The sequence below is a fragment of the Vipera berus genome (assembly GCF_964194415.1).
Source record: "Vipera berus genome assembly, chromosome: 2".
In the NCBI taxonomy this organism is placed as follows: Eukaryota; Metazoa; Chordata; class Lepidosauria; order Squamata; family Viperidae; genus Vipera; species Vipera berus.
The window spans coordinates 94,262,232-94,275,179 of record NC_138203.1 but is presented as its reverse complement, the minus strand read 5'-3'; the positions used below and the strand labels follow the sequence as shown (position 1 = coordinate 94,275,179).

The 12,948-nt window shown below is 42.4% G+C and overlaps 1 protein-coding gene across 3 annotated transcripts in view; it reads right to left on the bottom strand.

Moving 5' to 3' along the window:
- Positions 1 to 12,948, bottom strand: part of LOC308663688 (PH and SEC7 domain-containing protein 3-like) — a 162,027-nt gene that overhangs the window by 120,983 nt on the left and 28,096 nt on the right. The window contains exon 1 of one of the 3 annotated variants that reach the window (XM_081320314.1): positions 6,683 to 6,857. The exons of the other annotated variants lie outside the window; for them this stretch is intronic. The gene's annotated coding sequence lies outside the window, so the exon portion shown is untranslated. Of the gene's footprint in view, positions 1 to 6,682; positions 6,858 to 12,948 lie in introns of those variants that run through there. 3 annotated transcript variants of the gene reach the window in all.

Below are 12,948 nucleotides of genomic sequence, written 5' to 3'. Positions count from 1 at the left end.
TGGTACTTTGCCTGTTCTTAATGTCACAGACATAAATATTGGGGGTTTTTTACTATAAAAATCTTAAATTTTGGAATATCTTTGGGCAAACTTGATAAATCTGGTTTTTGTTTTTGAGGATTGAAACTGGATCTTTTCAAAATTATTTCTCAATCAGTCCAGTTTTTATTTTAGATCAGTTGAGCTCTGATGATACTGAAGCTACTACTTTTGTAGAACTTAAAACAGATTTTTTCCCCCTGAAAGGATTTCTTTCCAATTCAATGTTTCTTCCTACCTGCTGTCAGGTTTGCTTAGTCTTGATGCTACAGATGCCTTTTAAATGCCACAGTTTTAGGGACTTGAAGATCTATAAAAATGTAACTGATTTTATAATCAACTTACAAAGAACTGCAAGATTGACATTATTTACATGAGCTCAAATGCTCTGTTTTTGTGAGTCAGTGAAAAGTCATCTTAAGAATGCAAAAACTAATTTGTGTTGTTTTTAATATGAGGTTAAAATAGTGGCAAATTCTATTTCATATATATTGAATACCTCAGTCTCTGGAAAGAGTTGGATACACTCACCTTCCTGTGGGTAATGAAAATTAGAAATTGAGATATTCATTCACATGGTACATTGTGTCCTGCCATTGCCAAACTTTGGATTGAAAGATGTATGATTGTTAATATAAAGCTGAATTAATCACCACTGGTTAGTCATGCATATTTCTGCCTGGCTATATACCCAGCATTTGGAATCTATCAAGATACCAAGATCTGTGGATTTTTCATTCATGCTAGATGCCCAAAATGATGATATAACAATGGGGGCACAATCTATATCTGACCTGAAACATGCACTGCTAATATGCATAGTCTGTCAGTATTTGAATTAAGGTGGTGATAGTTGTTTTTTAACAGAAAGGCAAAGAAAAGGATTTTCAAGGGATCTGGTTGAATATTTTAAAATTACTTTGTTTATCAGATCACTTTGCGGGCGTTCTTCTTCTTTGCTTCCCTAATAAATTATGTTGTAATCTTTGGTAAGATTCTTTAAGTTTATGAACTTTTTTCTTTTCTTTTGCTTAATTAGCTTGATTCAATAAAAATAAGTTTGTCTATATACACATTACATTTGTGAGACATGGAAAGCTTTAAATCTTTATGTAATTATGTTAGTGGTGGAATTCTTCATAATAGTTGGGATAGAATGAAGTATTCAGAACAAAGAGGCTTACATATTATCTATGAAGATTTATTTTTGACTTGCATTAGTCTATGCTTTTATCAACATCATTATTTTTATAATATATAATTATATCTTCATGTATGGTTTATTTATTGTTTGGATTGCCTTGCCATATCTTTGCCAAGATACCATAAATCTTATTAATCATCCAGTTATAGATAGTCCTCGACATGGCATCTTGGTTGTTGAGTGTAGCAGTCATTGGGTAAGGCATCCATATGACTGCTTTGCTCAACTACAACAATCCTGGCATTCCTAGTTGTGGTCATTAAGCGATCTCTGAGGTTGTTAAGCAGACAGAGCAAAAGAGCTGCCTGCCAATGGATTTCAGGTCTGCAAGAAGCTGAATTCCTCTAAGGCCTTTCACTCTCAATTGTCCCTCCCTGTGCATGGAAAAGAAATCTTTCATGGGGCTGAAGAAATGGAGCTAAAATCCATGGTCACAAGATTTCAGTTCCATTCCTGGAGCCTGCCAAAAAATATCTCCTTCCTTCTGTACATGGAGGGGAAGTCCCATGAAAGATTTCAGCTCCCCTCCACTGGAACCTGGTCTGCCAGCTTCCCATTTACTGACTGGAGAAGCTGGCAAAGAAGATTGAAAATAGTGGTCATATGAGTATGGAGTGCTTGGCAACCAGTTGTAAATATGAGTCATTTGCTAAGCATCTGAAATGCGGTCATGTGATCAGGGATAGGGAGGAACGTGATCTTTTATTATGGTTGGAAGTGCTTTATGGGCTTTGAACAGTTTTTAAACAACCAATTGTAAATCAAGGACTACCTGAAATGAGCAAACATGAACCCGCCTAAAGGGATTTTTCTTTAGTCAAGCAATTTTCATTCTATTACAAAAATGTATTTTGATACTTGTTTTTAAAAAAAGCAAGCAAAAGTGGTAAAACGCTACTCAGCACACATAAATCAAAATTACACCTAAATGTGCCTTATTAGCACTATTCTTTGAATACTGGTCAGCATTTAAAGATAAAACTTTTTAAAGGTTAATTTTTATTTAGTTATGTTTAAAATATGTTTATGAACAGCTGCTGAGGAATAAAGCCACATACCATGGAAATTACTTCTGTATTGGAGAAAAATGTACATTAAATTGGAGATAACCTTATAAACTTGTATCCCAGCATTTGAAGCAAGGGTGTGATCTATTTTTTTAAAACCGTTGTCAGGTGGAATATAAATGATCCGTTAATTAAAATAGACTAACATTACCAAAGATATATTACTTTTCATAACTGTATGGCTCTCCTTAGACAGTGTTCACTTTGCAAGCTGTCATGAACTGTCGTGTAACAAAATTAGTGCACATATGTACAGATTTGTTATTTTTTAACTTAAGCAGATATATCAATATTTCATCTTCATTCAAGGAGTATATAGATACAAAGGTAATAAAAAAAACTATGGAAATTTGACTTTGCAATCATTTATTTATTCAAGAAAAAAATGAATATGCCATGAGTCCTTGAGTTACGACCACAGTTGTGCCCAAAATTCTATTGCAACAGTTGTTCAGTGAATTTTGTCCCATTTTACGACCTTTCTTGCCACAATTGTGAAGTGCATCATTTCAGTTGTTAATTTAGTAAAACTGTTAACTGAATATGGCTTCCCCCTTGACTTTGCTTGGCAGAAGGTCACAAAAGGTGATCGCACTGCAACCCTCATAAGTTGCCAAGTGCCTGAATTTTGATTGCTTGACGATGGGAACGCTGCCACGGTCCTAAGTGTGAAAACAGTCATAAATGACTTTTTTCAGTGCCATTGTTACTTCAAATGGTCACTAAAAATGAACTGCTGTACCTTTGGCAGAAGCAACCACAAGCAGGCTTTTCTTATAACAGGCCAACAGTCTCTGATATCCACAGGGGAGAATTTTTCCCCATAACCCAGGCAGAATTTTTTTCAGCCATGTGGTATTTGAGGGGCTGTTTCAAATCATCCCACATCATCCCGCATTTCAATGGGATTTAGATCCAGCCTTTTATCTAGTATAGATCCAGAGCTCTATACTTCTATTTTATTTTTTTTCAGCCACTCCTTGGACCATTTACTGAAATGCTTGAGAGTCATTGTCATGTTGCAAGGTCCACTTTCAGTTGAGTTTCAATGTTCTGACACAGGGTCTCAATTATCTACAATAACCCTCTTGGTAGAACGAAGAGCTGCCCTAATCAGCAAAAAGCAGTTTCAATAGTTGACATTAGGTTCTTTGGGTGAAATGCTGCCTTTAGTATCCTTGCCTCATGTGTCCAGACCACATTGTTCCACAATTCCTGGTCTTTGCTAGATACTCATGAGCAAGCATTAGTGTTGCCGAGTCTCACATCGGGCACAGTCAAGGGGCTGAACTATAAGACCTCCAAGGTCCCTTTTAACACTATGATTCTGATCCTTTGTGGACTGGAAAGCTTTCCTCCTAGCAGAGGGGTCCCCAATCCCTGGTCTGTAGACCGGCACTGGTCCGTGGCATGCCAGCAACCAGTCTGCACAAACAAGCAAAGCCCCATCCGCGGGACGCAGGCAGCATGCAAAACCATACCCCCTCCACTGTGGAAAAACCTTTCTTCATGGAACCGGTCCCTGGTCCCCAAAAGGTTGGGGGCCACTGTCCTAGCACACTTCCTATGCAAATCTAATTTATGCAGTTTCTTTCTCATAGTAGACTCATGCAACTTGACATAGTGGTGAGAGTTACCCGTAGGTTATGTGCTGAAATTCTGGGGTTCTTAAAGAGATTTTTTTTTCAGCATCTTATGATCTGCTCTGGGGCTGAACTTGCTGGGACAGCCTGACCTTGGCAAACTGGCAGTTGTTTGAAATCTTTTCCACTTGTAGATGATCTTCTGGACAATGTAAGTATTATCTCTGATGGTTTGGCAATCCTTTTAAATCCTTCCTAGACTCATAGGCATCTATAACCTTCTTTCTGAAGGCCTCAGAGAATTCCTTTGATCTATGCATGGTCATATCACATACTTCAACAATATAGTGCAAATCAAACTACATGTTCACAAATTAATTAATCAAAATGCATTAGAGATCCTCTCTATCATTTGCACTTGATTCTAATTTTAAGTATTTGAAAGAGTGATGAATGTAAGGGTGTATTTACTTTTCCCATATGCTAAATTCGTATTTACTTAAATTCCATAATGGACTAACAAAATATAAATGGTGCAAGATATTTGCTGTTAATATAGCTGAAATAAAGATCAAATATCTGTATGTTGAAATGTGTTGAAAGAAAATAAATAAAAATTCAGTGGGGTATATTTACTTTTTCACATGACTGTGGTGCACTCTTTTTAGACAGTTCCAGGTACATGCATGGTGTATTTGAAACAGTTATGCTGCACTTTGTACTAAATCCACGTGTTTTATGGAAAGAGCTGCATTCCAGAATTTGACAGTGCGCTGAATACGACTGAAGCAGACTGAGAGTAAAACTAAAAACAAAAATGGACCGGGCAATTTTTCTTGCTAATAACCTCTTTCACGGGTGTAATGTATTGGGCCTTGTTTTACTGAGTGTACCACGTGGGTTTGAATGCTGAAAGGTTGCCTAAGCAAGGAGCTGGCTAATGGCTCCCAGCTCCTCAGACAACCTGTCTCCAGAGCTCCCATTGGCTGCCTCTAGGGCAGCAATAGGTTGCTTTAAACCTATTGGCCGCCACCTAGAGGCCAGGGTATAAATAGCTGCATTCGCAGCCCTCTTTCTCAGTTCAGTTCCTGCAAGCAAATAAAGAATGTTCCTGCCTGAACTCACTCGCCTCGTCTCTTCACTCAAGCAAAGAACCCCAGTACACAACAACGTGTCTTCCTGGTGTCCTTTTCTCTCCCTTCTAACTAATAAGTTATAAAGAAATAACTAATTCTCATTAGAGAATCTTAGCTGACCTGAGCTGTTTTGAAAAAGAATGTTGACATTTGATTTAGAAATATCCTACAATCTTAGGCTGCACACTCTAACATCATACTGTTTGTAAAATCTTATTTACAACAGACTTGTGGACTTCCAGTCCCAGAATTCCTCAGTCAGCCACAAAGCAGATTCTGGACTAGTTTAGAACAGACATGTCAAACTCGCGATGTCACATATTGGGACGGTTTTGCCGTTGATGGCAATGGGGTGGGCGCAGCTTCCACACGACGCATCCGGCCCATGGGCCAGCAGTTTGACACCCCTGGTTTAGAATGACTGATCAGTGTTGAGACAACGCCTGCTCTAAAGCTGGCAACCTAAATTACAAAACTGGAAGCTCTGCCAAGTTCAAATAAAGAGTGATGTTATTTCAACAAATACACTTAAGTCTGAATACTTTTCTTACACAACTTACATGAATTCAGGAGTTACTTATAAAATAATACAGGTGGGACAAAATCAAAATAAATACATATCGCCAGTGCTTTTTTTGTAAAAGAAAAAGGTGCCGGAACTCACACATGTCATACAACCCGCCTTGCATATCCTACAAGGTTCCATCCAAAAAAAGGTGCCGGAACTCCGTTCTGAGCATTCTATGACAAAAAAGCCCTGCATATCGCAATTTTCCAAGAGCCTAACTATCATTATTTCTGCAAAACAAACATCTATGTTATCCCTTTAGTAGCCAAAAAAACTGTTTGTATTTCCAGACTCTTATCAGAACTCTATGGAAAGAAAAGAATACCAGAACTCAACTTTCCTGTTTCCAGAAATAATAATTTTTTATTGTTAAAAACTAAAGGCCGTTGACTGGTATCTCAAATTTATGTAAGAAAAAAAATCAAACACATGCAAACCCAATTCTTATTTCTCTACAAGGTGACTCGGAAATTTAATAAATAAAATAAAATTAAATTAAATTAAATTTAAAAAAATAAACATTGCCAGAACATGTAGGAAGAAAGGGTTATGGTCTTATCTACAATTGCAAGGGGAATAAAAGTCTTTACAATCTTGTGAGCCAGGAAACAAGCTTAATGGGGATTGTAATCAGGTTACAGGAATTCTACGAAACTGCCTCAAAATTCACAACATCTGTGGTCCAAGTGAATTTTTTTATTGAAAAGAATTATGGGTCAACAACAAGATCCATGATAAAGAACTTAACTGAGAGATGGCGATAGAAAAAATAGACTTGGAGAAGACTCCTATGTGGTTTGCAGATTGATCTTACACACAAATGAGTTCTGCTGTCACCTCTAAGACCCTAAATGTATTTAAAACGGCAGTTTTGATAGCTACAGGCAAACGTGTGATTATTTTTATCACACAGTGCACTGCTAGCGTGCAACTAACCACCTGTTACAGAAACAACTTAACCTCCAATTCTACCTTGATTCTTAAACTTGATCATGTCGGTTAGCACTGGAACCACTCTGGGATCTTTCTCACAAATCATAATAGAGAAAAGAAGATCAGCAAGAAGGCAAGAAGTATCAGATTACCTGACTCTGGAAACGGTCAGCCCATAACTAGGCTCGGAAGAGCAGCATTTTCTATCCCTTCAACCCTTCTTTTCTTTCCACCGATAGCTTCTCAGGCTGATATGGCTCCAGGAAGACACACAAACTGCTAGATAAGGATTTCAGGTTTACAGACGGCTGGTGGACTATAGGGCAGAAATCCTAACTTGAAAGAATTTTAAGGGCTTGTTGCTATGCTTGTGGGCAGGGCAGTTCCCTACAACTTTCCAACAGACCTGCCTCAAAAAAAGTACAATATACAATGAAGTCACTCTTCTCCACAGACATTCCTTTAACCATTTGCAGACAGCCCGAAACAGCACTCGTTGCCTGAATTTCTGTCATCTGGAAGAGAAAGGAGCGGCTCCCAATTCATGTTCACCCAAAATAGCTTCCATGAGGAACAATAAAGAATATAATGTCGATCATACTTCACAGATTCGCAAACTATTGTTTTTAAAGATCTCACTTGCTGCAGCAAAATGGTCCTTCCCTTTTCAAACAGATTTATCTATCAACCTAACTTAACACGTTCATATGGTGCCAATGATTAGAATTTCTGCCAAGGGAGGGGAGATTCCTCTATTTAAATGCAATTGTTTGTTCTTGTCCTTTTTTTTGTTTTTTTAGGGCAAAGAGCTACTAGGAAAATCCAAGTACACCGAGGGGAGGAGGAAGAAGTCTGGTAGACAAGCCAGCAAGTGGGATTAATAGATTAGAGAAAATGCTATTAAACGTGCGGTCAGAATATTGCATTACTGCAAGTTACACTGTGTAGATGTTGAAAAATACTTAGACCAGCTGCCTGGGGACTTTTGGGAGTTAAAGTCCGCACATTTTAAAGTTGCCAGGTTTGAAAAACACTACACTAAACTGAACAAAGCTGTGGAGTTTAGCCATACTAGAATCTCACAGTTTTGTAGCTAACTGGGTACTTTTGCTAATTTTACCACCTGCAAGAAAATGAACAGTTGATTTTCAAATTTCTCTTGTTTTTAAACGGTTTCAGTTTTGGTGGATCTTTTGACTCAAAAGGACTTCTCATTCGTTCTCTCTAATTCCTTCAATGCCCAACATGAAGCTCTCATTGACTTATTATATTGCACCCTCTCTTGAATAAACCCAAAGGTTTAGGCATAAATTTCCTCCACCAGTATTACCCTCACAAGAACTCTTTGAAATACAATTAAACACATGTGCTGGTCATTCAAGATCTATTTCAGTCTAAAGATCCTTACATAATTCTATTTGAATGAAAATGCTTACTTTCTCATGTAAAATCTCCAGAAATTGCAGCAAGGGCTTGGTACAACTCAATGTATTTAACTCATCTGCTCTTGATCAATAGAGGTAGAAGAAAGAGGAAAGGAGATAACTCCACTTCTGACCATCAGCAAGAACTTCAGGCTTCTTCCAGTACTATGAAAAAAATCTACTTCCTTCAAACTTAAGCTCTGCCATTCAAACACACACACACACACACACACGCACACACACACGCACACAGTGTCTTTCCATCCACTCCATCTTTAGAGAGAGAGCAAAAATAGCAAAGCCCAGCGCTTTCTCCATTGTGCAAAAGTGTACCATCAGCAAAATGTAGCCTAGAAGGCCTTGTGGCCAAGACAGGACAACAGTACAAGAAATGGTAGAAATTGTATTATGGGGAAAGCCCAAAGGTCTCCAGAGGTAATGGAACATGGAGGAAGTAAGTGGCAGCACCAGCTTCAAGCTTGCCTACAAGGCAGCATGGCTGAAAACCACCCTGAAAATCTGACATACCTTTACAAAGGTATCAGACAGTACTGCTGTTATAATCAAGGACTAGTTCACAGTAGTTTACAGTACAGGTAGTGCTTGGTTAATGACCATTCGTTCAGTGACTATTCAAAACTATAAGGCACTGAAGGAGAAGACTTACAGCTGGTCCTTGAAGCTGCAGCTGTCCCAACATCCCCATGGTAACATGATCGCTAATTGGGTGCTTAGCAACCAGCCTACAGTTACATCACAGCATCACACGGTCATGAGGTGTCCATCTGCAACCTTCACTGCCAGCATCCAGCAAGCAAAGTAGATGGGGAAGCTTGAAAATGGCAATCAAGCGGTGTCACGCTTAGCAACTGCTGCTAGAATTGTTGGAACTGCCATCATAAGGCGTTACAGTCATGTGATGACCATGTTGCTTAGCAAAGGATTTCCCAGTCCTAATTATTATTGTTAACTGAAGATTACCTATAATAAAAAGCACTGTCGTAAAATTCCAAAGAAATCAGAAACAATAAACTTAGTACATTGCTATCAAGCTCAGAAGCAATTAAAATTAACCTTCATGACATTGGAAGAGTTGGAGGACGCTGGGTGTGGAGTTTCATCGCAAGGAACAGCCCCAAGAGAAGAACTTGAGAGAGAATAGTTAAGATATGGTTAAATTCTGACTCTGGTCCAGGAGGTCACAGTTCTGTAGCCTAGCGGCAATGAAGGAACTGAATCATATCTGGAAACTGAGGGATTCCAAATTACAAGTAAAACACCAGCCCGGCAGACCTTTGACAGTTGACAGCTGTCAAATGGCTGCCAGAAGCATCTGCGCATGCGCGCCGCCCTGCCGGCCGCCATTCCCGATGACAGCTGTCAAAAGGGCTGCCAGGACCAAACACGCACGCGCCAGATTTGACAGTTCCTGGAACTGTCAAATCCGCAGTCCACAATCTGGTCCTCCGAACTGAGCTAAGCGCTCAGCTGAGAGGAATTCCCCGACAGCCGCCGAGCTGTCAGAATGCCGCTCGTCGATTGGCTGTTCTCCGAGCAGCGGGAAAAATACTGTTACCTGATTGGTTATGATGTTTGACAGTTCTCTATATAAGCCTGGATTGTTTGACAATCAGCTGCCAGGAGCTGAACCGAATAAATTTTTGAACCCCTGCCTATGGTCTCGCTTTTGTCTTTGTAAAGACAATTCACCTGGCGACGAGGATGGGATCCCGGTACTATAGAGCTGCCTGCTGAGCTAAGTCACACCACGAAGGAGTTCCGATCCCTCTCGCTGACAAGTCACTGCTGAAGCCACTTTGAGGGAAAAGGAACCCTTCGGCAGCTTGAACAGTACTGTGGACCCAGACCATGGCAAATTTAGGTCACGTCAGAGAATTCGACGTCCGCCACCCCGAGGGATGGGAGTCGCACTGGGGGCAAATTGAAGGCTACCTCGTTGTCAACAAGATAACGGAGGACCGCCACAAAGCTGCAGCCCTTCTCTGTCTCAGCGGGCCCGCCGTTTACGACATCGCTGTAGGGCTCTGCAGCCCAGACCCCGTCGCGACCGTCCCCTACGCTGTGCTGACCGACCGCCTTAGCAAGCATTTCATGCCCCGTCGGTCTGAGCTGTATTGGCGCCTCCACTTCGCCCGCCGCCGCCAGCAACCCGGCGAAACGTCCACAGCCTTCGTCGCGGGGGTACGTCACGCCGCCCGCAGGTGCCAATTTCCAGACCTGGAAGACCGCATCAGAGACCAGGTTATTGCCGGTCTCTCCAATGAGCGGCTCCAGCGGAAATTGGTAGCCAAGGCCACGATGGACCTCGCTCAACTCATACTAGAAATCATGGCCTACGAAGACAGCCACCGTGAGGGCTCCCCAGTGCTCAGAAGCAGCCCGGCCGGGTCAGTCCACCACACCTGGGAGCCGGACAACGAGCAACCAGAGGCCTACAACGGCGTCGACGACATCATGTCCCGTTTCAACAAAATGAGCGCCGACTATGGAAGAAACCGCAAGCCATTCAAACCAGCCGGTCCAGGCCAAAGACCCACCTCCACCGGCCCCAAACCGAAGTGTGCCAGCTGCGGCGGGGCTCACGCCAGAGCCACATGCCGCTTTAGAAATGCAAAATGCCACAGATGTGGGAAGACCGGGCACATTCGCTCTGCGTGCCGCAGCCTGAACCGGGAAACCCTCCACGAACTTGAGGAAATTCCGGCAGGTAGGACAAAAATCCATTCCCCTGCCAAAAAAACTCCCCAGTCCTCAGTACTGTCAATTAGGGCCAAACAAAAAAACTTCACCGTCCACCATTTACAACCTAAAATTAAGATTTGGGTTAAGATTCAAGGGGTGCCCTGCGAAATGGAGGTCGACTCCGGGTCCTCTGTTTCAATAATGTCTTGGGATACTCTCAAAAAAATCGGCTTTAAAAGTAGACGCCGTATTTCCCTACAGCCCTCTAAAATACTCCTCGCAGACTTCCAGGGGGCCGCTATCCAGTTAAAGGGACAAGCACAAGTTAAAGTAGAATACAAAAAATTCCTTGGGCACTTAACGGTCCAAATTACAGAGGCACCCAGGACCACCCTCATCGGGTTAGACTGGTTCGAGGCTCTGGGCATCCACCTGGAAGGCACCAACCGCATACAATCCCAAACACTAGAACAGGTCTGCCAAGCGTTCGCGGATGTTTTCGACGGAACGCTTGGCAAATATACTGGCACCCCTATAGACCTCAAACTAAAACCTGAGGTAGGTCCCATCCGCATTAAGGCAAGAAGGGTCCCCTTCGCGCTGAAAGAAAGAATCGAGACCGAATTAGACCGTTTAGTCAGCCTAGGGGTCCTAGAACCAACAGATGGGGGAACCTGGGAAACTCCCATTGTGACACCAGTTAAACCAAATGGTGATGTGAGAATATGTGCGGATTATAAAGCAACTCTAAACCGCGCATTAAATCCCCATGCATACCCAGTACCTGCAGTCAGAGACGTGCTATCAGAAATAGGGTCCGGCTCAATATTCGCCAAACTCGACCTGGCGCATGCCTTCCTTCAGCTACCTGTCACCCGAGAAACAGCTGAAGCCCAAACCATTGTCACACACCGCGGCGCTTTTAAGGTAAACCGCCTACAGTTCGGCATCTCAGTGGCTCCTGGTATCTTCCAGGAGGTTATGGAAAAAACCTTAAAGGGAATACCAGGTGTCTGCCCCTATTTCGATGATATACTCATCGCAGGGGAATCGGAAAACAACTTAGCAGACAGGCTACAAGAGGTACTATCAAGATTTAGGAAAGCGGGGCTAAAACTCAAACGCGAAAAATGTTCCATAGGCGTCCCATCCGCAGATTTCTTAGGCTACAAAATTGACTCGCAAGGAATCCACCCCACCAACTCAAAAATCCTCGCTATCAAAGCCGCCCCAACCCCTAAAAATAAAACTGAGCTCCAGGCTTTCCTTGGGCTTTTAAACTTTTATCATGCCTTCCTGCCTGGGAAGGCAACCATCGCAGAACCTCTCCACAGGTTACTCGACAAAGGGGCAGCCTGGCAGTGGACATCAGCCCACGAAAACAGTTTCAAATCACTCAAACAAATGCTTTCCAGCAACGCCACCATTTCCCACTACAAAGAAGATAAACCCCTCTGCATAGCCTGCGACGCATCCCCATACGGGATCGGAGCAGTTTTAAGCCACTTAGACAGCGATGGCACTCAAGCCCCGGTGGCCTATTATTCCAGAACTCTTTCCAAAACGGAAAGAAATTATGCCCAGATTGATAAGGAAGCCCTGGCAATAGTGGCGGGAATAAAAAAGTTTCACGACTACCTTTACGGCCGCCCCTTTGTGATTTACACAGATCACAAGCCACTGTTAGGATTGTTCACCTGGGACCGCCAAACCCCCCAAATCTTGTCACCTAGGATGTTGCGCTGGACAACATTCCTCGCAGCATATTCCTACCAACTAGTATACAAGCCGGGACACCAAATGTGTCACGCTGACGCCCTCAGCAGATTGCCTCTACCCCACTCGGAACCAGACCCTGCCCCAGCTAGCAACATCTTAGCCATTCAAGAACTCCTGGAATGCCCACTGACAGCGAACGATATCGCTGCTGCAACATCCCAAGACAAAACGCTTAGCAGAGTGTTAGCGTGGGTACATACTGGCTGGCAATCCTCCTGTCCAGGCACAGAATTTCAGCCATACTTCTCAAAGCAAAATGAATTAACTTCTCACTTGGGATGTTTACTCTGGGGGTGCAGGGTAATCGTGCCACCCAAACACAGACCCAAGGTACTGCACACATTACACGAGGGCCACCCTGGCATCGTAAAAACAAAAGCCTTGGCCCGCAGCTACGTTTGGTGGCCTGGAATAGACCAAGACATAGAAAAACACATTGCTGGCTGCTATTTGTGCCAGGAATCCCGCCCACTCCAACCCAGAGCTCCAATCCACAAATGGGAACTCACAAA